Raw genomic sequence first — 25,147 nt, 5'->3', positions numbered from 1 at the left:
ACTCACAAAGCGAAAATTAAATTACTTTGGAATCTCACCTGATAAGACTGAAAAAACAATAGATATAGGAAACATTAAAACAATTTTTGATCACTGCATAAAGCCTAATTTGGCTGAAAAAATGTTGTTTTCATAACAAAATTTCTTTCAGCATAATTTGTATCTTTATTTTAATGTATTGTGGGAATTTTTAATTCAATTCAAGTAGGCCTATTAAAACAAAAATATTGTATTTCTGACAATTTTCTTTACTTAATGGATTTGAGTTTTGAACTGTAGTATCGCAATACTACTTGGTATCACAATACTTCGGCTGTTATAGTATCGCAAAATGAATTAATATCGTGACAACCCTATTTTATAAAACTTCTTTCTTTAGTATGATCCTATCCAAGCAAATAAACAACATCAGCTGAGAAGATTTTACACAAACTACTGTTTCACGACGCATCCTTCAAATTAGTCGCAACATAATCTGACATACTAAGACACAAGAATGACTATTACATGCTTCTCTCTGACAGCTGTGTTATAAAGGCAACACAAAGACCTACACAAACACACACACACACCACATTAGAAGGACTAGAATGCTACACATGCAATAACAAACCTACAGACAATAGCCATGTAGGCTTAACCGGTCCAAGCCAAGCAGGAAACTAATCCATTCCACACTGCCACTGAGACAGCCAATTAGAGTGCATGCTTTCTTTTAAATGGTAAAAAATTAGATGAGAAGACACTTCCTTCAAATCACATTGCATGTTGTTCATAAAGATGATGCACCCTAATTTGCCTACATATGCTATGCTCTAAAAAGTCTGAACTGTTTATGAAGTACAAAAACAACATACTTTTAAGTGTGTAGCAAGAGTAGGCAAATTTTTAGTCTAACAACCATCATAATTGAACCTTTAACAAACCACTTGTCTGGTCAAGCATCCTGTCATTATTTAAACTGCCCTATCATCGATTCATTTTTTGTAAATCACTTTAATTTACCCATCAGTACAACACATTTGCAATATTCATAGCCGTTTAACACTTTTTTGTAGTTGGTCAACGACAAAGCAACCAATTTAGTACTTAGAACAATTAGGACATCTTAAATACACTGTAAAATCGAACAGTCAACTTTATCAAATGAAATGAGTGTAGTTAACTTAAAATTGAAAGAGTTAATTCTACTCATTTGAAAAGAGTTTTGAACTCTAGTGATATCACTCTAGCTCTAGTTATGAGTTAATTAGTTAATTAAATAGCTCATTACTTCAACTTAAATGGAGTAAGTCGGTTTCCTCAAATAGTTTGAGTTACCTTAACTTATTGGGTTTTACAGTGTAGAAAAGGACTGTGTAATGTTTTAAACAGCTTTGGTGAAAAATAAAATGTTAAAATATAGGTCAAATAATGTTCCATCATCATTCAACATAACAGGTACATGACATGCTTTTTCTGATCTGACTTATTATAATGCATAAACGTGAGTGTTGAATTATATTTAAATGATTATAAAAGTCTTTCTGACAAATACAGTAGGTAAAAACCTGAATAATGGTGGCAAAGAGAAAAGTGTTCTCATTTTATGGCTTTGCTGTGATCTTTAAATAGAGTCTGTTGATGTCTAATGATTGTTGTTATAAATATCCCTGTCAAGATTTTTTAGGAACTAAACTTTTTAGGAAACTATTCCTAGACTAAACATTTAGGAGTCGTCTCTGATTCATAGTAAGGATTGGTTTTGATCAGTAAAAAAATGCAAACAGGACATCTACTCTAATGAATGGATGGGGAATAACAATAATCCGTATTACGCTTTCATTGTTTTGAAACTAAACCCCTCACCCCATTGGTTGAGTTCACATTTGAAAACCTATATATGCAAATTAGGGCTGCACAATATTGGAAAAATATGACATTGCAATATTAAGTTTTGCTGCAATATACATTGCAACCAGATGGCTTGAATAGCTCTACTTCAGAAAAAAAAATCATTAATTTAGATTGGTTTGGTTGATTTTGTAAAAGTGTGAATTATGTATAAAAAAATTAAATTGCAAGAATAAATACGATAGAGCAAAGAGAAATAAATAAAAGAGTAAAATAAAATGTTATTCATAGTTTTCCAGAAAGTCAAAGAGCATTCAGATACAGAAGTTTAATAATGTAATGTAAAATAACACTGTATAGTCTTTATTGTATTAATATAAATCAGTAAAATTCCTATTAAAATTACAAATGTGTTATGTTGCTGTGCCTGAATGCTTTACACTCTCTTGAAATGTCTTTAAAACACATGCAAACGATAAAGTTTCACTCTTTTATGGTTATACGTAGCAAAGATTCCACAAATCTCAAGTATTCTCAATTGTTGATCGACTGCAATCCCAACTTAACATTGCATATCCTGCTATGCGACTATTGTGGTCACAAACATTGCAATATCGATGCTAAAACAATATATTGTGCAGCCGTATTGCAAATTATATATAGTTTGTCAAGAAGATAAATTCAGTTTTAAACAAGGATAAATAGTTAAACGTACTTTAGCACATTCTACTTGTGACAGTGACAATTTGACAAAAAAAAACTATTTTTAGACTGTAGAAAATATTTGACACTGACTGTATTCACAGCCAATGTCCAATGAGTTATAATGCACAATATTCGACTTCAGACTGTCCAATGATCTGCACTTTCCAGATAAAAGACCATCCTTGTATCTCTTGAATATATCAACAAGCTTCAATATGAGACACACTGATTGTGCATTAATTAGGGCTGGGCCAATAAACCATATTATATCGAATCACGATAAAATTGATATCAATAACAATGATAAGCTTTTGGATTTTTTACTCTATATTGATCTAAGAACCAATCACATAGCAGAAATGTGCAACAATGAGAATCTAAAAGTGTGTTGATATTGCCCTACTTTAAGTATAGTCTGGAAAAGGCTTTTTTCACCTCATTTTTTCCCCAATGCATCTAATAATTTCCAATTTTTTATGCTACTTCTTGACTGACCAGCCTTCCCCTGAAATGTGTGATGTTTGTGTATGGTTGGAGGGATTCAATTTCAATGTAAATAACAGTATTGTGACAAATAAAGGCTCTTCATCATATTAGAGATGTGAAATTTATCAGCCGAAAATATGTTATGCCATTTAATGGACCCTCTAATTTTTGTGGCTTCAGTCAATGCTGGGGTACTTTTAAATCTAGAAGCATTAACAACTTGTATTGAAATACATTTCATTTTTGCTTAATATGAAAAATAATTATCCAGATTTCATTTTCGCCATATCGCCCAGCCCTAATTTTAATACTTTTTAAGATAGAAAATGTGCACAAATTTTTATCTATATTTAATGGGAAATGGTTATGACACAATATTTCAGCAATACCTAGACTAAGTATATTTCTCAAGAGCACAATTTCAATGTCCCTATCAGATTCAACTTGCATAATCATTTAACATTTAAAAAGACAGAAAAACATAAGCAGAAGAGCCATTTTCTCCAGAATCGCTTAATCACGGCATTTTGCAAACACACACACACACACACACGTTACACCAGAGATGGCAGTGGAATCTTTACTCTCTCGGGAGAAATCTTTTTTTGAACATCTATTCTAGCTGCCTTCAAGGCAAATAAGACTAAAGGAACACAACCACAAACACACGCGCACATTAAAACGCACACAAATGAAGGGCAGAGAAAACATCCCGAGGTTAAAAAAAGAAAATAGAAAGGAAACAAATGGAGAGCAGAAAATGCTTCCTGGTACCAAACCGCCACAAACAAAAACACAAAAAGCAAATATGTAACACTATGCCTGGTAAAATTCTTCAGGGCACGACATGTGAACACACACAGGATGTGACTACAGGCCGACTCAGGCAAACCCGCATCCAAGTAAACACACTGACGAGTCTCAAATGACGGAGTGGATTCGACACGTATGACTGGAAAGATGGAATCCAAATCTGGGCAAAATCACAAACACTGAGACACAAAATGTTTAACTAGCATTAGAGTTTTCATCCAGGTTTTAGGTTGTCAAAGAAGTAAACTATGGGTCATGGTATACAACTGATCAATAACTTTAACAAACCTAAAATGAATTTAAATCTCTTAAAGGTTATTGTTGGGGCCAACAGAAGCAATCCCCCTAGTGGAACATTTCAGAAATCTACACTTTACCCTTACAAACCCATCAATCTGGCAAACGCATTAAAGAATTTGAGCGCTTAGAGAAAATCACTCTAACATAAGAGAGGATAAATGTGAGACCCTTAAACACCGGGTGGTTTAGAGTTGCACTAGGCTAATATTAAACCCGCCCTGACCGCAAAGAGGAAATTGTGATCATTCCTGAATCCAGAAGAGACAAGGAGAGACAGAAAATAAGAATGAATCTTTTCCGATTTGTGTGGTACAATTAACCTGCATGTTCTGTTGAGAATGACATCACTTCCTGCATGTTTGGGATCATTCTGTTATACATGACACAGCAATTGCGAAATCAATCCAAGTAATTGTTTTCAGCAAACATCCCATTTATTTAACACAATGGAGCAATATAAATTATTTGCACTTTAAAAACTACACCAATCACACAAATTTAATATCATGTTTAACAATGAGTGTATTTAACAATGTCATGAATGACTTAAAGATGTTTATGGAATTTCTTTTTAAAAAGTATGTTTTGCTCACAATTAGTTCAATATTCATTATTGATATCATGTGTATTGCACTAATGATTATTAATTACATTATACATATCTATATTTCGAAATAAATTAACTTTATGTATATTATCAGTGATTTTGGCGCTTCATAAACATTTACAGAATAAGGTTTCTATCTGATGCTCCAAAATAATGTCTAGGTGGGCAGCACATCACATTTTGAGAGACATCCAAAGGATCCTATTACAGCAAACCTTAATTTGGACAAACCCCATATAACCCCAATGTTATGTGGGTCATTGGGCTGAATGGGTGCTATAAAACAACCCAAGGATCAACACATTGCTCCAAAAATAACCAGCATGTCATATAAAGGTCTAGAACTTGTTTTAAGAAAATCATTGGAAAACTCCTTACAAAAATGACTGGTGGTTAACTAAAGGTTCAACTAAAATAACATTATCTGGGTGAAATACTATCTTTGAACAATGTAAGAAACTTTCAGAAGCGTGTCATTGTTTCTTTTTATATGAAGCCAATAGTAAGTCGCCACGGTTTTACTATAGTAAAATTTAACTCAACAAAAATGACTGGTAACTAAAGGTTTCACTATAATACCATGATCAGGGTTAAAAATCACCTTGGAACAATGTAAGAAACTTTCAGAACTGTGCCATTTTTTTATTTGAAGGCATTGGGAAGTTGCCGCGGTTTTACTATAGTAAAATTAAAAGTGTCCACTGGATTTTGGTGCAAACAATCGTTTCCATTTTAAATCTGCAAGGCAGAAAATGCACAATGTTTTGGTCAAGCTCCGTCGCGTCCAGTGCGCGCGCGTGTGTATATGGGATTCTGCGGGCCAGCGTTGCCACGTAGAATAAGTTATTTGGAAAATACAAGGACACTAAATCCTCCCTAAACACTGACCACCACACAAACGATACAAAAAAGTTAAAAGAACAAAACTCACCCTCTCCGAGGCGTTAATTCCGCGTATTCCCAAAGTATTCCCAATCACACTTTCATCCATGTAACTCTCGGCAGTCTAGCGCATAATCCAGAGCTGCGAACTCAACCCCATCGGGCTCCCCAACACTCACAAACCACTATACATGTGGAGGGAATTTCCCAAACGTGTGTAGGAGGGGTGACAAACACCAAAGGAATCGGCCGGAAACCCGTCTGCTACAAGGCGCCTCTTTCCCCAAATTTTTAAAAGCAACGGAGCGGCTGTGCTATCTTTGTGCGGTCGATGTGTTTACATTTAACCAAGCGTGTCCGAAAGACCACCCCTCTGCAGCTGACGTTGGTAGTGTCCACGGCTGCTCAACATACCTTTCCCGAGAAACGACGAATCACGATACTAAATTACAATAATGAATATTAATGAGGCTCTGTAAGCGTTGCTTAGTAACCCTCCTGGAGCGTCTAGTCGTTTGGACAATTTAATATTCATGAGCAATCAATCTGCATGATGATTCGCAAGGAGTCTAGCGCCTTTCTTTGAATTGCAGCCAATCCTTTTGGCCGTTTCAGGAAAACGTCAAGTAACTTGATTAATATTTATAATCCAAGCCTTCGCCGTAGTACAGTTGGTACATTCGCAGCCTGATGAGAACTGGAGAGGGGAAACTGTCGTCCCTTTTGCGCATGTACTGAAATTTGGGAATGCAGTAAGTTGAAAGTGGACGGGAATAACCTTGTTTCCAAATCACAAATGACTTAATTTTGACAGTTTATTATTTCCCAACTTTGGTATTGTGTTTTAGTTATTAAATAAAACGTTTATCATTAAATTTAGTGAATTTTCTTTGTCACCTAGGGAAAAAAGAGCACAACAATCAGGTTACAGATTCCATATGTAAAAACTCATTTTCTCTGACAACTCTTGAGCTCTGAGGTTTTGTTCAACCTGTTTAATTTGTTCGCATCAACATCAAGTAGACATATTTATGCAAAAAAAATGACATTACCCACAATACTGTACAGAAAGTCCAACCAATCAGAGAACTGCAGCGAGAAAAAAGGGACAACAAAAGATAACTAGCCCCTCCCACTTCTATAAAGTTCAATGAATGACGTATTTAAGTTTGTCTATGCTCTCAATGTAATCAAGCATATTTTCAACAAACTGTAAATATATAATCAACGATTCTAACTACACAGTTTTATTGAGTCATTTTTTATTTGACTAGGGTATTTGCGTGGCTTCATGGGATTGTCTTTTAACTTTGTTTTTCCTATTTTTGTTTACTTCTTTGCTACCCTGCTAAGAGATATAGGTATATAGATATGGAGATAGGAGATATAGGTTTTGAGATATATATATATATATATATATATGTATATATATATATATATATATATATATATATATATATATATATATATATATATATATATATATATATATATATATATATATATATATATATATATATACATATATATACACACACACATATATATACAGTTGAAGTCAGAATTATTAGCCCCCCTGAATTATTAGCGCCCCTGTTTATTTTTTTTTCCCCAATTTCTGTTTAATGGAGGCAAGATTGTTTCAGCACATTTCTAAGCATAATAGTTTTAATAACTCATTTCTAATAACTGATTTATTTTATCTTTGCCATGATGACAGTAAATAATATTTTACTAGATATTTTTCAAGACACAATTAGGCAAGTTGTATAACGATGGTTTGTTCTGTAGACTATCGAAAAAAATAGCTAAAATAGCTAAAAAGGGGCTAATAATTTTGTCCCAAAAATAGTTTTTTAAAAATTCAAAACTGCTTTTATTCTAGCCAAAATAAAACAAATAAGACTTTTTCTAGAAGAAAAAATATTATCAGACATACTATGAAAATTTCCTTGCTCTGTCAAACATAATTTAGGAAATATTTAAAAAAAGAAAAAAAATCAAAAGGGGGCTAATAATTCTGACTTCAACTGTATATATCCATTTTAACAGTGATAATTTTATCAATGTGCGATTAATGCAGCACATTTCTTGTTAGGCCCTTGCCTTATCCAGTAGTTAAAATAAAAATATGTAGCCAGTAAAGAATGCAGCACCTCTTGGAAATTTTGAATGAAAAGTACAAATAGTAAAAAAAAAAACACACAGAAGAAACGTGTTTGGTATTCTGTTTTCGCCCCGGTACTGCAAGAATTTTTATTTAGTTTCTTCTTGTGTGCACTTAAGTGCCTTATGTAGTTATGCAGTTATAAAATTAAACATTATATTAATTTAATGTATATTTAAAACTGATAAAATGTGCAATTAATGTGTGATTAATAGCAAGTTAACTCATGGTTGTCATTTGAATAAATATTTTAATCGATTGACAGCCCAATATACAGTGCTCAGCATAATTGGCTAAACTCCATTTTGAAAATGAATATTTTTATCCATTCCTCAGTAAATATGTGCAATATATATTGCTGTATTTAAACAAAACAGATTTATTAAAAAAATATGTATTTTTCAAAATAATATTTTAGTCTTTAGAAATTAATTTAAACACATTTAAATTCATGCAAAAAATTGCAAAATTGTATATATTTTTTGTTTCTCTTGATTTTTGCTATTTTTGAAAGTGTTATTTAATATTTTCCCCTAACATATACATTTAGGCTACTAATTTTAGAACCATTTTTGTTAGTCATTTTGTTAGATTAGCTCCAGATTTGGCTTCAGTACCGACTAAACTAATGTATATGCACAAGTATATTGTGAAGCTTCCTATAGAAAATATTAATTTAAATGAGAGATTTGTGGGGAGTGTACTTATATGCTAAGCACTATGTATGCAGTGAATGTGTTATTTTGTGTTTGGGTTGGTATTGCAGAGTTTTTTATTTACAGTAGAGGTAACATACACCTTTGGCAAGTGAGAGGGGGTGAAGGAGAAACTAACTTTAAAAAAAAAAAAAAAGTGACCCAATGGAGACGGTTTCAGGTCATGACCCTGTGTGAGATTCTCAGGAGTGTGAGAGCACATAGACTCACTGCTGGAGTGTGTGTTTGTCTTCATCTGAGCTGTGTGAATGTGAGGCCCCAAACATGTTGTTATGAGATTCCTCATGATGAGTCCTTGATGTTAAACACAATCACCCTGTGAACTGCACTCAGACACTTAAAAAAAACAATAAAAGCATCAGAGGACAAGAAAAAGAATTCACATACAAATCCAGTTCCTAATATCACTTTACAATAAAATTAACCATAATTTTCATTCATTCATTCATTTTTGTTCAGCTTAGTCCCACTATTACTCTGGGGTTACCACACTGGTACATAAAGGGTCCAAATTAATACCTCAAGGGTACATATGAGTACCTAAAATGTACAAAAGTGTTCCTCTTAAAAATTTTTGGTACTATATACTTTTTTTAAGCTACCAATATTGACCCTTTAAGTGCAAATGTGTACCTTTTGAAAAGGTACCACCCTAGTGACAGCTCGCGTACCTTTATTTCTGAGAGTGCAGAGAATTCCTCCAGCTCCTCTGGGAGGATCCCGAGGCATTCCCAGGCCACCCGAGATACATAGTCCCTCCGGCATGGGTCTTCCCTGAGGCCTCCTTCTGGTGGGACATGCCTGCAACACTATGTTTAGAATTCTGAAATGCATGCCGTTGCGTATCGCTACACGCCGCATCCCCTTAAGGGTGTGCCCTGCAACCCTGTGAAGGAAACTCATTTCAGCTGCGTGTATCCGAGATCTTGTCCTTTCGGTCATGACCCAAAGCTTATGACCATAGTTGAGAGTAGGAAAGTAGACCAGTAAATTGAGAGTTTGTTTAAAATGATTTTAAATGATCTGAAACAACACAGTGCTTGAGTTTTTTGGGCCAACTTAATTTTTTTTATGTTCAATCAACTTAAATTAGTAAAGATTGTGTGGTACCCTGCATTTTTACAGTGTGTAACCATAACAAATACCACAATTAAACTATCATAGCAAAACCATGATTCACTTGTAGTCAGGATAACCACGTTTACATTATTGTTATTTGCAGTAGAACATTTAGTTTTCATAAAACAGTAATGTACACAAAAATATATATAATTTAATCTCAAGTAAACATTTATTAGTAACACATGAAAACAATGGCCCATTAGTTTATGGTAGTTAATGTGGTTACTAACTTGTCGTAGTATGTGACAATTGCAAAGCATTTATTAATGATAGTTAATTATTGATGTTCTAATTTGTGCATAACATTAGTTAATGCAATGTGAGTTAACATGAACTGATAATAAGCAACTGTATTTTCATTAACTAATGTTAACAAAGGTAAATAAATACTGTATTAAATGTATTGTTCGTTGTTTGTTCATGATCAATAAACATGGTCCATTAGTTAATGTATTTATCAAATTGAACAACACGTTTATTACAGTATTGTTTGGGTTTCTAAAGTATTTGTATAATAAACATATTCATACATGGTTAAGTTGTGTTTATTATCAACAAGATTTTGTGCATGTACACTGTAAAATGCTGGTTTCCACACAATCAATTTGTGTTGGGACAACATCAAGGAATTAGGTTAACTTATACAATTTTAAGTGGATTGAACAAAAAAAATATTGAGTTGTCCCCCACAAAAAACTCAGGAATTGTGTTATTTCAGCTCATTTTAAATAAGTAGTTTGAACAAACAGCAAATGTCATTTTTTGAGTGCACTGTAAAACCCAACAGTCAACTTTATCAAATTAAATTAAGAGTATTTAACTTAAAATTGACCGAAAGTTAATTCTGCTCATTTGTTGTCTCGTGTTGAAGGTAATGAGTTAATTAAATACCTCATTACTTCAATTTAAATAGAGTAAGTTCACTGTACTCATAGATTAGTTTACTCAAATGGTTTGTACAGTAGCAATCGGTTTTCTCAAACGGTTTGAGTTGCGTTAACTTATTGGGTTGTACAGTACTCAGTTAGTTTGAGTTCTCTTCATTTATTGGGTTTTACTGTGCTCAAATTGCTTCATTTACTCAAATAGATTCAAAGTTCACAGTACTCATTAGGATTAGTTTCTGAACTTAAATGGTTTGTTGCAATTAGTTTTCTCAAACGGTTTGAGTTATCTTAACTTTTTGAGTTATACAGAGTGTAATTTGTCTTTCTAAAACAGAAAGGATGAGGAACTGAGTCATTTTTGGCAGCAATACTGAAAGTTTATCATAAACCAGGTCATATTCGGATGTTAAAGAGATCTGATGTCTTAGAGATTCAGATTTGTGTTGCACTGCCCTCAGTCTAATGGAGCTTTAAATGCTATTTATAGTTACCTTTGTCTGGACACCTTTTTTTAAACCAGGTATTTATAACAGGAAAAGTGGGTTGATTTTCTAGTATATATTCGAGTGGGAAACAGAGAAGATTAAAGTAAATATTTGCTCCTGTTTGGGTTTCAGTGTGCAGTCCGGAGTCCAGAGACATTACAGTTTCCTATTTAGTTTCAGTGAAGACAAAGCATACTGTACTCAGACATGAAGGTCAAAGACATGTGCTTGGTTTTGGTCATGTGGTTTGCACATTTTTATTAATCCTCATGTATAAAACAAACAATCAAAATGAATTAATATCAAGTTTAAAACGAGTCATTTTTAGTAACCTTTCCACTCTTAGAGCAGGTATAATGACCTTTTTGTGATTTCTTCTCTGATAACCTTAATCTTTTAAGTCACAATTTTGTTGGTGAAGATCAAGCAGATCAGTGTTTTGGTATATGCAAAACAGCTTTTATTTTAATGCTATACCCCTAACCTGCTTAAAGACGCTTATCGACTGTCTAGTGTGTAAGATTAAATGCTGTGTGTATGTGTGACCTGAATTCCTGCGTGTTTGTATCATCCCTGATGAGCTGGATAAAACAGGTCTCTTGTTCTTTAGGGAAACACATTCATATTTTTGGGGAAATGTATTTAGGGCATGTTTTATGTATTTTCAAATTAGGGAGTATAAAAAGACATTTATTAAATTTTTTAAATACATTTAAAGGTGTCTTTACTTTTTTTTTTTTTTTTTGCAAAATATGACTAAAATACCTACTAATTAATATTTTTTAGCTAATCTTTATACACTATAAACAAAAAAATCAAGACAATAAATATTTATATGTTGCTTTAACTTATAGCCACACTGTAAAACCCAACAGTCAACTTTCTCAAATAAAGTATTAGTTTAAAATACTAATAGTATTAATTCTACTCATTTGAAAAGAGTTTTAAACTCAGTGTTGAAGGTAATGAGTTAATTACTACCTCATTACTACAACTTAAATGGAGTAACTCCACAGTATAGGATTAGTGTTTTTAACTCAAATGGTATGTAGCAATCGGTTTCCTCAAACAGTTTGGGTTGCCTTAACTTATTGGGTTTTACAGTACTCAGCTGGTTTGAGTTTCTCTTTATTTATTGGGTTTTACTGTGCTCAAATTGCTTCATTTACTCAAATGGATTAGGTTCACAATACTCATTAGGATAAGTTTTTGAACTTAAATCGTTTGTTGCAATCGGTTTCCCTAAATGGTTTGAGTTACTTTAACTTTTTGGGTTTTACAGTGTATATTTAAATGTTGCTTTTAACTTAAGTTAATCAGCTTATTGAATTCAACTAAATGTTTTAAGTTAGACAAAGTTTAACTTAATATTTTTAGTCAGTTTGATTGATGTAAGTTGAGATGACTAAATATAAACAATTAAATATATACAATTATACTGTTATATTGCTGGGTTCCACACAATTCCTTCAGGTTGTCCTAACACAAATCGATCAAGTTAACTTAATTGCTTTTACACATTTAAGTGGATTGAACTTAAAACAATTAAGTTGTCCCAAAAGAAACCCAATAATTGTGTTGAATCAGCTCATTTCAAATTAGTAGTTAACAAGCAGCTAAAATCTTTTTGAGTCTATTTCAGACATTATTTTTATTTCACAAAAGTTATTTCAATCCCCACAGTGAACATTTTACTTGCATTTAATATGCCTTCTACATAGAATTACTTTTGTAAATTATATGCAGACATCAAAATGCTCTTGCGTTTGACCTATAAAGTTTGGGTTTAACAATAATAACATTTCTATATTTTCTGGTTGTAGTTGACCTAAGTGCAAACAATAAAACAATCAAAGTATTTTAGCTTAAGTCCACTTTAAAAAAATAAAAAATACTGGGTAACACACAACCCTTTCATGTCGTCCAATTGCAAATCACTTAAGTTAACTTTATTGTTTTTACAACTTTAAGTTGATTGAACATAAAAAATTAAGCTGTCCCAAAATAGAATTGTGTTCATTTTAAATAAGTAGTTAGAACAAGCAAAACAAATTTAGTGTTATAAACAAAACTACACTGTAAAAATCAATCCAGGCTCATTCTGATTACGTACCCTTATATACATTTCTGGAGCGACCAAAATCCAACCCAGGAGCTACATTTTATTGCAGTTTTTGTTTTTCCAAATCCACCAGAGACCGCTGTGTACACTTTTTCAGATCTCAAATTTTCTCTCGCAAGTGCCATTCGCACCTGCTGTTCTCACGTAAATACACCAGAGGCCGCAATCGACTGACTGAATAACTGACTGACTTACCAATCAATTGACCCACCCTCCCCCTTCTCTAAACCCAGCCAATAGTGTTCTAAAAAGCACAGATTGATCCGCCCACTATCTTAAACCCAACTGTGTTGTTTTAAAAAGCAATCGAGAAAAGAAAAAGCCTCCAGATTTTTACCAAGCTTTCAGATTTTACCACATTCGCATCCTCAAGTTATATACTTGTTTATTTATTTATTTTTTTAGCTTTTGTTTTTGTCTTACCTGCTTTCTGGAACAGTTCTTCACCGAACTCGACCCCATTGTTGCAGTCAACTCCACCATCTCAAGTCCACCAACATACATGTCGAGCTACTGGTAACTGCTGAAAAACCATCCATATAGAGGAAAGAGGTCAGCTGGTAAACGAAAAAAGTAATGGTGTCATAACGCTACTTGGCGTTCGCTTTAAAGAAGAAATATGTAGCTCTGACTACATAATTTGCGGTCTTCAGAAATGTATTTAGGGCTACGATTTCAGAATGAGCTTATGTTGGTAAAAATGCTGGGTTCCACACAATTACTTTATGTTGTCCCAACATAAATCGATTAAGTTCGCTTTAATTGTTTATCCAAATTTAAGTGGATTGAATATAAAACAATTAAATTGTCCTCAAAAAACTTGCTTATTTAAGTTGATTCAGCTCAATTTAACCAAGTACTTTGAACAAGCAGCAGCTGAGTGTAAAATGATCAAACAACTCATTTCGCTTTCTTAACATGATAAAAGAAAGGATCCAAATGCAAACATCAGGGATCTGCTGTGTTCAGAATAGAAAGTAAGCCAGTGCCTGTTGTCCTGAATACATCCTTAGATGCTGAGGCTATTTTCAAAAACTCTAATTCTGTCAGCAACTCTTTTACAGCACTTACACAGTTTATTGCAGAGAGTATGTGTGGTCGTTTGCTGAATTTGCTGTCTATATCAAATACTAATCCCAATACAAATAGTCCTGCAAATAGGCAGACAGGTCAGATAGCATGCAAAACTCCTTATGGATCTCTGCATTATCATCAAAGTGAGTTTCCCATTGAAAGAATATATTGCTCATAAACAATATATGTTTCAAAGTGCACTGCTTGCAAAAGGAAAATCAGCTTTTTTGTAACTACCTATAAAATAGAAGCTATTTGTCAATAAATAGACAGGAATGAATAGTTTTTAAATCTGTCTAATCTGTGATGGTTATGGTGCTAGACGTTTACTAGTTTTTAGTATTACTGACAGACCAAATTTAGCCTTGTTTAGTTAAGACTTTAATGTTTAAACATCTATTAGACATCTATTAAAAATACATTTGCTTGGGGGGGTATAATAATAGATGTACTATTAACCTGACCTAAATGTACTTTTTTATTAAGTACTAACAACCTCTAACAGGACATAAAGTTTAGTTAAAATATCTTAAAGTAAAGTGAACTCCTTTAAATTACACAATATTAAACAACATATGTGCACTTATGAGAAAAAGATGACATCAAAGATTATGATGGCATAATATTTATTATGACCACGGGTGGACTGAGACTGTTTGGAGCTTATCTTGCAACCTACAGTTTCAATATATACATTTATGCAACATGTAACTAACCATTACATAAATTATTAAATACGTTTAATTTTTTTTGACAGAATAATTAAACAATGTGATGAGTTGTGAACAATAGGATCAACAGCTGGTGCTTAGAAAACAGACAGGTGTGAAATAAAAGTAATATTGTCACAACCAACAGCTCTGGCAGTTGCAGATCACTGGAGAAATACAAATCTGCCACTGAACTACACATCCCATCATGCACCTCACATAAACCAGTTTCACATCATGCTTGATTAATCACAGACCGCTCATCATAGACTGATTGCCATACACACACGCATTGCTGAGTCTTGTTTTCCTGTAACTTTACAAAGTGTTTCCTAGTCCAGTCTTGCCGTATTTCCTTGTTTTGTTATTTGTTCATTTTGTTTGCCGCCTGCATTGACCTCTGCATGTGACCATGACTACGCTTTTGGAGTACCCTCATGATACTGTTTGTTCCTGTTGACCTTTCCATGCCTGATTGCGTTGTAAATATTGGACCCTCAACTCTGTTGTACCCTGACTCCATTGTTGCAGATATATATAAAAAAAAAAAGTCAGAATTTCACTAAAATGCTGGGTTCCAATCACTTCCTTCATGTTGTCTCAACATATTAATGAATAAATGTAACTGGATTGAACATAAAACTATTAAGTTGTCCCTCTAAAAAAAACTTAAGTATTGCGTTGTTTCAACTCATTTTAAATAAGTACTATAAACAAGCAGTTCATAGTTTCAGTGCAGGCAGTACATCAGCATGGCTTAGCATTGTTGTGACTGAGCTAATGGTGTTCAGAAAAGCCATTTCATTCTGAAACATTCGACATTGGCTAAATACTCCACCATCATGTTATGCTTCAATTTGAAACCATCACCAGATTCATTCCTTCTGCTACAATCAAGCATTCATTGGTGAACCTTCAGCTTTCTGAAGAGCGATAAAGATGACACAGCATGCTGACACACACTGGTGCTGCTCTCTCCCCCAGTGCTGCCATGCTCAGGAAGAACAGTGAAAGCTCAGTGGAGAACAGCATTGTTTTGCCTTGAACAATCGTGACTTTTAGAGCCTACAACACTTTAGTTGTTCACAAACGGCCTCAATGCAGAACACTTCTCATGGCTAGTGTTGGTCAGCGCTTGACCTTCCACTATCCCAGAAGCCCACAGTCATGTGAGGGCCTAATCAGCATAGTGACACTGCTTATTTTGCAAAATAAGACATGGATGAGACCCCCAACGTGGCATAAAATCAGACGCACGTCATAATCTGCATATGGCAATATGTGCAATTTTCAAGCCATATTTTAAATTATATGTTGCATATATGACATACAGTACTGAGCAAAAGTCCTAAACTTTTCGCCAGCTTTGTTGGACTTTGGCACAATGTATAATCAATCAGTCTTTTTATTAAAAACAAACAGAAAATATAGGAATATGTACAAAAAACAATAACAGCACAACATTTCCTCTTTAATTAAAAGTCTAAAAGCCTATATACATTTCTGGAGATCGTGAATTATGTAGCTAGAGGTACTGTACGCATGGCTGAATTTCGTCTTGAAAATGAATGCTTCTGGGCGGTATAATGCCATTCCTGTTTATGCCTACCAGTTGACCCTCCGTGTGGACAGCTTTCCTGCTGTTACCAGTTTGTTCAGTTAGCTCGCCAGTTGAGATGCAGAGAGAAGTTGACTATAACAATGGGGTTTAAGTCCAGTGAAGAACGGTTCCAGAAAGCAGCTAAGACAAAAAAAACAGAAGCCAAAAAATTAAATAAACTTTAAATTAAATTGACTTTTTCTGGATTGCTTTTTAAAACTGTCGGTTGAGTTTAGGTAAGTGGGTGGGCTCTGGTAAATCGGTGCTTTTTAAAACACTATTGGTTGGATTTAGGAAAGGAGGAGGGTGCGTCAGTCAATAGGTCAGTCAGCCAGTCAGTCGTTCAGTAATCGACAGCAGCCTCTGGTGGATTTACACAAGAACAGCAGGTGCAAATGGCACTAATGAAAGAAACTTGAGATCTCAAAAAGCGTACACAGCGACCTCTGGTGGATTCGCGAAAATAAAAACCTCTTTGGACGTATTTTGCAATCTCAAGAAATGTATAAAGTAATACGTTTTCAGAATTAACCTATTTTAATTATCCTGACATTTTCTAAAATGATATACTGTGTAATATCAAGCTTCGTTTAGCACTTTCCTTACTTAGGTTTACAGTGTCATGTCTTTCTTTGCCTGTCAAAGTAGTCTCATACAGCCTCTATAATATTCAGGTCTGGATCTCGTGGAGGCTGTTTCATGACTGTCTGTGTTTCATCAGCAGTTTTCTTTCTCTAAACAGGATTTCACTGCAATTAGTGGATCATTATCATGCTGAAAATTAAAAATATTACCACTGAGGTCCTTTCCAGAAGCCGGCATGAATGGCATAATGGAATAAAATCTATCTGTACTTTCAACATTCACAATTCCATCAATTCAGACAATATTGCTAACAACACTCGTAGAAATGCAGCTCATACCAGAACAGCCTCTCTCAAATAAACGTCTTTCACAAGTCTTAAACAATTTAGCCAAAATTATTCAAACTCTAACCTAACCTAACTCATATCCTAACAATGTCATAAATGTTATTTCAATATATTTACAATGTATTAGATTTCTAAATGGGGACACCGGTGCAGGAAACTCAAAGGAAACAACTTCCTTTCCCAGTGTTTCCTGCCTTTCTGTGCTTAAGTGCAGTGAGATGAAATCTAACCCGCTTCATTTTGCCGTAAACAATCCGAAAGGTTTGTTTAACAGAACTACGCGTTCACTGAGAATCTACAAAACGTAACTTTTAATGCCTCTGAGCCTGTACTGTATAGCCGAGCAGAGCAAAAGACTAAATACATCCAGATGTTCTTGCCGTTTGTAACTGGAGACACTGGACCTAAACAGATCACTCAGACCCATAACATACCGGGCCAAAAACTCAGACTTTATAGGACAACCTTTACCTTTGCTGAATGCATTCGCTTCGGCTTATTTTCCATGCATGTTACACCAAAATAACACATGCAATAATGCAAACGTGTCTGTCCTGCTTTACTCAAGATTTATCCGCTCATTGTTTGTTTGTCTATTGCATTTTTTCTGTAATCATATGTTTTGCACCACACACAATGCCGCAGTCCGAAGAAAAATCACAGCATGCTAGTGGTTTTCATTTTCCAAACTTTCTCAAAGCAAAAATTATGAGCATGTGTGTGTTTGTATATATGTGTGTGTGTGTGTGTGTATTGTGAGGCCTCCTCAGGAAATGGGTTTGGGTGGGGTGGTAATATGGGGTTGGAGAGACAGAAAAAGTTCTAAATTAGGCAGTGACAAGCACAATGAATTTACTGCTTCTCCGTGGTAAACAGTCAGAGCGAAGCAACTGCTGTTTATTTTAAGGCATAAAAGGTCATATGTTGAGTTTATGTAAGTGTAATATATAAAGTTCATATCAAAGTTTCTAGGATATGAAATGATCTAGATCAAGTCCATTTCTTAGTGCAAGTTTTAGAGATTTTTGGCATGTAAAGGGAATAGCTTTCAATCAGCAAGCAGTATGACTTATGGTATAATTCATATCTAAATGAAGTGGAACAGATATAGAGCCAGGCAGACAGCACTTGCACGAGTGCCAGCTCTCTTTTGACGTCAGAATTTAATAAAGACGCACAGTAAAAGTGAAAGGCGTGGACACAGGGATTTTTATGGCGGACATGATTGCATACAGTATGCTTAGGAGTTTCCTTTTCAGACATAACGTTTATGCGAGGAGAGCTAATAAAGGTTTGTGGTGATTACTTTAACTGATGTTCAAAACGTTATTTAATGGCCACAAAAAGCATCTTGTAACCCATGTTGTTAGTAGATTACCCTATGGTTGTTTGCATTCTAATCTGTGCTGGTTTATGTAGGGCATAAAACATTTTGAAAATGAGCTGTGGACTGTCTGTCTTTTTGGGATTGTGCTCACATGTTTTGCCCTGTGGTTCAAAAACTACAGTGTAGTCGGAACATCTCTTTTTTTATGTGTTTTTTTAGGGGCTTTTCACCTTTTATTGGGATAGGATAGTGGAGGACAGACAGGAAAGTATTAGGACCAGAGAGAGGGGAAGGGTCGGCATAGGACCTCGAGCCGGGAATCGAACTCGGGTCGCCATGAGCACCATGGCGCTATATGTCTGCACACATCTCTTTGTAACAGTATATAGTATATTTCTGGTACAGGTCTTTTGTTTCAGTACTCATATGTATTAAACAAATCAGTGTTGTTCTATTCACTTCTTGTGCAGAATTTAATTAGACAATTCAAGTTTTATTGATTTTAACAAGTCAGTGTCATTTCTTATACCCAAATATAAATATTTCATTCTTGTTGTTTTTGATGCGTGAATAAATCTTTATTTATTATATAGATTTATTTAAATCTTCAATAAATGTTCTATATGAAATTCCTGTGTTTTGGGGACTTTTTTAATAAAGCCCCAAAATTTAAACCAAACTGAACTGAACTTCAACTCTGAAAACTGGACTGACATAGTTTCAATTTACTAGACCTTCTATGTTAGGCTGCTTTGACACAATTTACATTGTAAAAGAGCTATAAAAATATCAATGAATTGAACTGAATTCTATATGTCCAGATGTTTCGATGTTGTATACTGTCTCTGCGTATGTTTCTAGATGTCCAATAGTCACAAAAAGCATTGTGTTTTGTTATTTTCCATTTAAAAAAAAAAAAAAGAAATCTTTAACATTTTGTCCATTTCTTCAGGAGAGTCAAAACACCGAAGTTGTGAGTTAAAATGTAAAAGCAGGCGTAAAATTATAGACTGGGAAACATGTGAAAACTCAAGTTCCACCACCGAACAACAACTGAGTAAACATTAGGTGTTACTTGAAGAAAAGTAATGTGAAGTATATACAAACTAATTCATTAATCTGTCAAAATGTAAAGCAGCCAAAACAAATGTTTTGTACAACAGTGTGAATCTTGCCAAAACTGGCCACATGACTGCATCACATGACTAAAAATGCATGCATTATAATTTTCAAAGGATCATAATTATCCATTTATTTGTATCTATTTATCCATATTTATCCACTTTTTAGAGCATTTCTATGAAAGAAAGTGGAACGAATGCCAAAATGCAGAGTAAAAGATTGTTATTATACTTTTACTACAATAAAACCATGGTTAATTTTCATAAGGGGTGTGGACAAGACCTTCAATCAAACAAGTCACTCCTCTTTATTACTTGTTATAGCACTAAATAAAAATAAATGCAAGACATAATAGCTTGTAAACATTATGTCAGTAACACTGAATGAATGAACATCAAGCCATTCAGTTTCCAGTTTACAGAAAGCAAGGTATGTACCAAACCATCATTGCTAAATTTACCATTAAATGGAAAAGGTTATGTTTTTATCATTTATTGCTCGCTATACTCTCTACATTATTTCTTATACATATTATTTCAAAGACTAAAATGTCAAAAAAGGTCACTTTCTTAAACTGTAGAATTTAATTTTCAACATAAAAAGTTGACAGAGCAGATATATCAAGGTCCCATAATGCAATTCACAACCGTAAATAAACATAAACACTGTTAATTAACAGATTTTTTTTATAGTTTAGTTTTTTTATTCAGTTCATTAGTTATTTAATATTCGTGATCCACCAACATATCTGTTCTAATCTTGTTTTTCCATTCATGACTGTATGATCTATCACCGTATGTGTTATGTAATGGACGCTGGACAACAGAGTAGAGGACCCGAGTGCAGTTGATTATGAGAATGATCAAGCAGGAAAGTCAACAGGGTCAAAAGAATACATACAGGTAATCCAAAATCGTGGTCACAAACAGGCGAATGGGCAGTATAGGCAGCAAGGAATCAATACGAGAGAATACGGCAAAGGTTCAAAACACAGCTAAGCAAGACAAGGGAACCGCATCGTAATGTAACAAACAGTATAACAAGACTCAGCAATGTGTGTGAAAATGAGAGGTGTCTTTATAGTTTAGGTAACAAATCCATAGCCCTTCTCGCATATACAGACCTTTCTGGAAAATTACCAGCAATTTTCTGGAAAGGTCTGTATGTGTGAACAGGCCCTTTTGGAAAATATCGGTAAATTTGTTCCGGCTTTTTTCCGGAAAAAGAATCGGCAATTTGCCAGAATGCTGCTTTGTGTGAACGCACAAGGAAATGTGCCGAAAAGAGTTAGTTCATGATTAGAACGTGCTGACGTGAGACATCTACTTTAGCCAATCAGAACATTCAGACGCATTCACATGCGCGTTTGTTTATCAAAATAAAAGCCTTTGAATATTTCTCCAGACACATTTAGCTGCTAGATGCTAGTCAGATAACGTTTCTATCTTCTTTCTTAATGCCAACTGTGCAAAATATTATCCATAAAATGCTTATGATAAGCCGTTGCTTGTTTACCTTCAAGCCCTGCTTTAGTTGCTTAACGCATGTGCACGTAAAGCAGCCGGTAAGCACCAGCACACACACATATTATGTACATTATGTATGTATTATGTACATCTCAATGTGAAAGTGTTCCTCCATATGTTTTCATCGAAGTTGTTCACAATACTTATCCATCCACAGAATTTGTAATTGTTCACAAATACAAGTGCAGCCGTTTAGAGGTCTGGTAATGATGTCAGAATTTACCAATATTATGAAATTGATGTGTGAATGGTCTTTCATGGAAAAATTCCAGAAGGTCCCTTTCCTGTGTGAACAGCGCTTTTTGGAATTTACCGGTAAAGTTGTTCTGTACATTTTCCAGATATTTAACGGTAGCACTGTGTGAAAGGGGCTAATGATGAGCTTCAGCTGTGTGTGTGTGTCATCAGGAAAACCAGAACAGGTGTGTATGAGAGGTGCATGACAGGGTTTGTAGTCCATTTGCTGGTAGATTTGTAGCATAACTAGATCGCTGGTGACTGTAACAGAATGATTTTATGTTTACATGTACCTGTTTTCCTGTCTGTTTATTACCTGTACTGTAACTTGTCCCTGCTGTCTCTAATGATTATTTGTACAATGTAAAGCAACCTTGAGTCTGTGGAATATAAAATAAACATTTTATTAGTAGTTGTAGCATTTAATTGTTTTTAATTTTATTATTCTTATAATTTTTTTAAATTCTATATAATATGTTGATCAAACTGTATATGTGAATCTTGTTTAAAATTTAGGACTGTATTTTTGTTAGTTTTAGGCCTATAACATCAGCCAAAGGGATTACCAATGAAAACTAGCATTTGGGCTCTTTACAGAACCATCAATGTCAATAAAAAACTTTTAAGAGTGTATGTAAATGCCAAGGCAAGCAGAAGAATAAGAAAATCTGCAAATTAACTGAACTGAGCCTCTCGGTTGAACTTAGTCAATGACAATTTCAAATGACTGTATAGCATATGAGACTCTGACTGCACACATTTATCTGTCGGTCTGTGTGTTTTAGGAAAATAAATTAGACTCAAGCACATTCCAGGCTGGAACATTGTGACTTTCCTGCACCTGCTGGTCGAATTTCTGTCCTCCTGCAGAGCTTCACACACACTGAAGAGCTGCTTTGATTTTGCCTGTAGGTTGGGATGCTAAACACAAAGGGAACGTGGACTCTGATGCTGCGCCTAAAATAATACTTCCCTTCAGAGTCCCATGATGTCTTTGAGCCGCCTCAAGTTGCTCTGTGCATACTAAGAATTACAGTAATTACCTCTAATGACAGTCAGCGTGGAAGGAAAACCTTTCCTGTAAACAACACATACTGTACGATTCTGAGCCTGAAACCTACATTTAGCTGCTTGGTTTTTCTTAACATCCGAGCTGTAATGACTCTGATATGCATTCAGCATCATTTATTTATTAATTCTTTAATGTTAATATTATGTACACCAATAATTTGAATATTAAAGTCAATTCAAGTTTTATTGTCAATTCCGCTTGCATGTATACGCACATAAAGTTAAATTAAATATTGTGTCTTGCAGGACTACGGTGCTACATAAATATACAAAATCATAAATATGAACACAACACTGCATGTTATAAGCTATTTTAAACCATAACTAACATACCAGATTGTTAATTTAACTATACTAACTACTTACTATATTAAACACAGACCAAATACACATACTTTTACATAATATAGAACAATATTGTGCAAGATACTGTGCAAATAAGGTATTTAAAGCTGAAGAAAACAAGTAGTGCAACAAGATTTGTGGTATATTCAAGTAAACTTCTTTTTTATTGAGTCCTTGTAAGATGGAGTTTTGGAGGAACCTATTTTACCCTTTTTTTCAAGATTTAAGTATTTTGTGTCTCCAGAATGCGCGTCTCTGTGTGTCTCTGCAGAGCATGTGAGATTGTCTGTGGAAGTCTGTGTGACAGTTCTCGCCCTCACACAACGAGACATAGGAAACGTGTAGGGCGAGAGGAGATTTTCCACTATTTAACCAATCGTGGATGCTTGGCTATTGGGGGAATACAAAAAAGTGTAAAAGGATGATAATAATAAACAAATAAATGTCACCAAATACTTGGGCAGCCGTTAATATAGACCATTTTGAAGCATGTAAACAATAAAAACGGTCCTAATGTATTTCCTGTATTACATTTTAAATTCCCAAAGCTTTCAAGAATCCACAAATGTCCACATGTTGATAAATAATGTTATGATAGCTGTTTTAATGTTAAGATATGATTGAATTGACTCTTGTTACACTTACTAAATAGTTTGAAAACAGGAAGGAAATGTTCATGGGCCAATGACATGACCACATTAAAATGGTCTATACCTGGGCAGCCTGCCTATATAAAGTCTATGTGTGGGAAGCGCTGAACTCATAGTAACTATAGTGTTTTAAGCACACTATAGTAATGTACTTGAATTAAATTGTTGTGGAAATTCTACAGTTGCTATGCTAATACAAGAACTCTATAGTATTATAAACAAATGACCCAATACTGTGCAGCTTTCTGCAACTGGCCTACATGGGGTAATATCATGTAAATTGGGCCATCAGGTAAAATGGGCAATTTAAGGTTGAAGTGTCTCATATCTTTAATGACTGCAAAGATTTTCAAACTGTTGCCTTAGCAGTACTTGACATTCATTCATTAATTTTCCTTCAGGTTAGTCCCTTTATTAATCAGGGGTCGCCTCAGCGGTATGAACTGCTAACTTATCCAGCATATGTTTTATGCAGCAGATGCTTCTCTAGCCATAACCCATCACTGGGAAACATCCATACACACTCAATCACACTCATACACTATGGACAATTAAGCCTACCCATGGACTGTGAGGAAAATCGGAGCACTCAGAGGAAACCCATGCGAATGCAGGGAGAATATGCAAACTCCACACAAAAATGCCAACTCACCCAGCCGAGGCTCAAACCAGCAACCTTCTTGCTATGAGGCGACAACGCTACCCAATGCACAACTGCATTGCCCTCTCTCAAATTAGTTTATAAATAAACTTCACGTAGGGCTATATTTCCAGAAAATCTCCATTTGTGTCCAACAAAAGAAAGAAATTTGAGAGACATTACAAAGTGAGTAAATTATCATTTTTGGATCAACAGTCCCTTTAATTAACAGACATGTTTTGTGTGCTGATGGTGTTTCCTCACAAGTAGCCAATGCAATGCAACACAATCTCCTGTTGTAACGCAACACTACAGTCATCTTGATCCGACTTAAATTCGACTTTTTTATTTTCACAATACTGAGATCAGTGTCTCGACTCTGGCGGATCATATGCACCGTTCGTATCAGTGAAAGACAGCAGTCTGTTGTGTCAACATGAGGACTTCAGATGTTGTAGATGAAGTAACATAATCCATAGACATGCACCATTTGGAGGAAGTGTTTCGTTGCACACAGTCACATGACTGAAAGATGAGACGTCTTACACCTTTTCAAATAAGAAGAAAACTCTTTTAAACTTTCCAGATGTTACCGTTTGTCCGCTAGGATTTCAAGGTTGTGTCAATGATTTTCAGATCATCAACATGCACAAAAAATGTGGAGAAACATAATCAAAGTGGAGCATCTGAAAAGGAGGTTAACATATCCCTGAGGACGGGCGAGAAGGGTAAAGCTCTTCTTTTGTGTATGAGAGACAGGGCTTCAATATCAGGCAATGTCATTGGTT

General features: G+C 34.6%; 1 protein-coding gene across 1 annotated transcript in view; it reads right to left on the bottom strand.

Annotated features, from left to right (window-relative positions):
• Positions 1 to 5,789, bottom strand: part of frmd6 (FERM domain containing 6) — a 37,227-nt gene extending 31,438 nt beyond the window's left edge. The window contains 1 exon segment of the mRNA NM_001020816.1: positions 5,676 to 5,789. The gene's annotated coding sequence lies outside the window, so the exon portion shown is untranslated.
• Positions 5,790 to 25,147: the final 19,358 nt, after the last annotated feature.

This window comes from Danio rerio, chromosome 13 (assembly GCF_049306965.1).
Source record: "Danio rerio strain Tuebingen ecotype United States chromosome 13, GRCz12tu, whole genome shotgun sequence".
Lineage (NCBI taxonomy): Eukaryota > Metazoa > Chordata > Actinopteri > Cypriniformes > Danionidae > Danio > Danio rerio.
The sequence above is the reverse complement of the archived record's forward strand: the minus strand, read 5'-3'. Positions and strand labels throughout refer to the sequence as shown.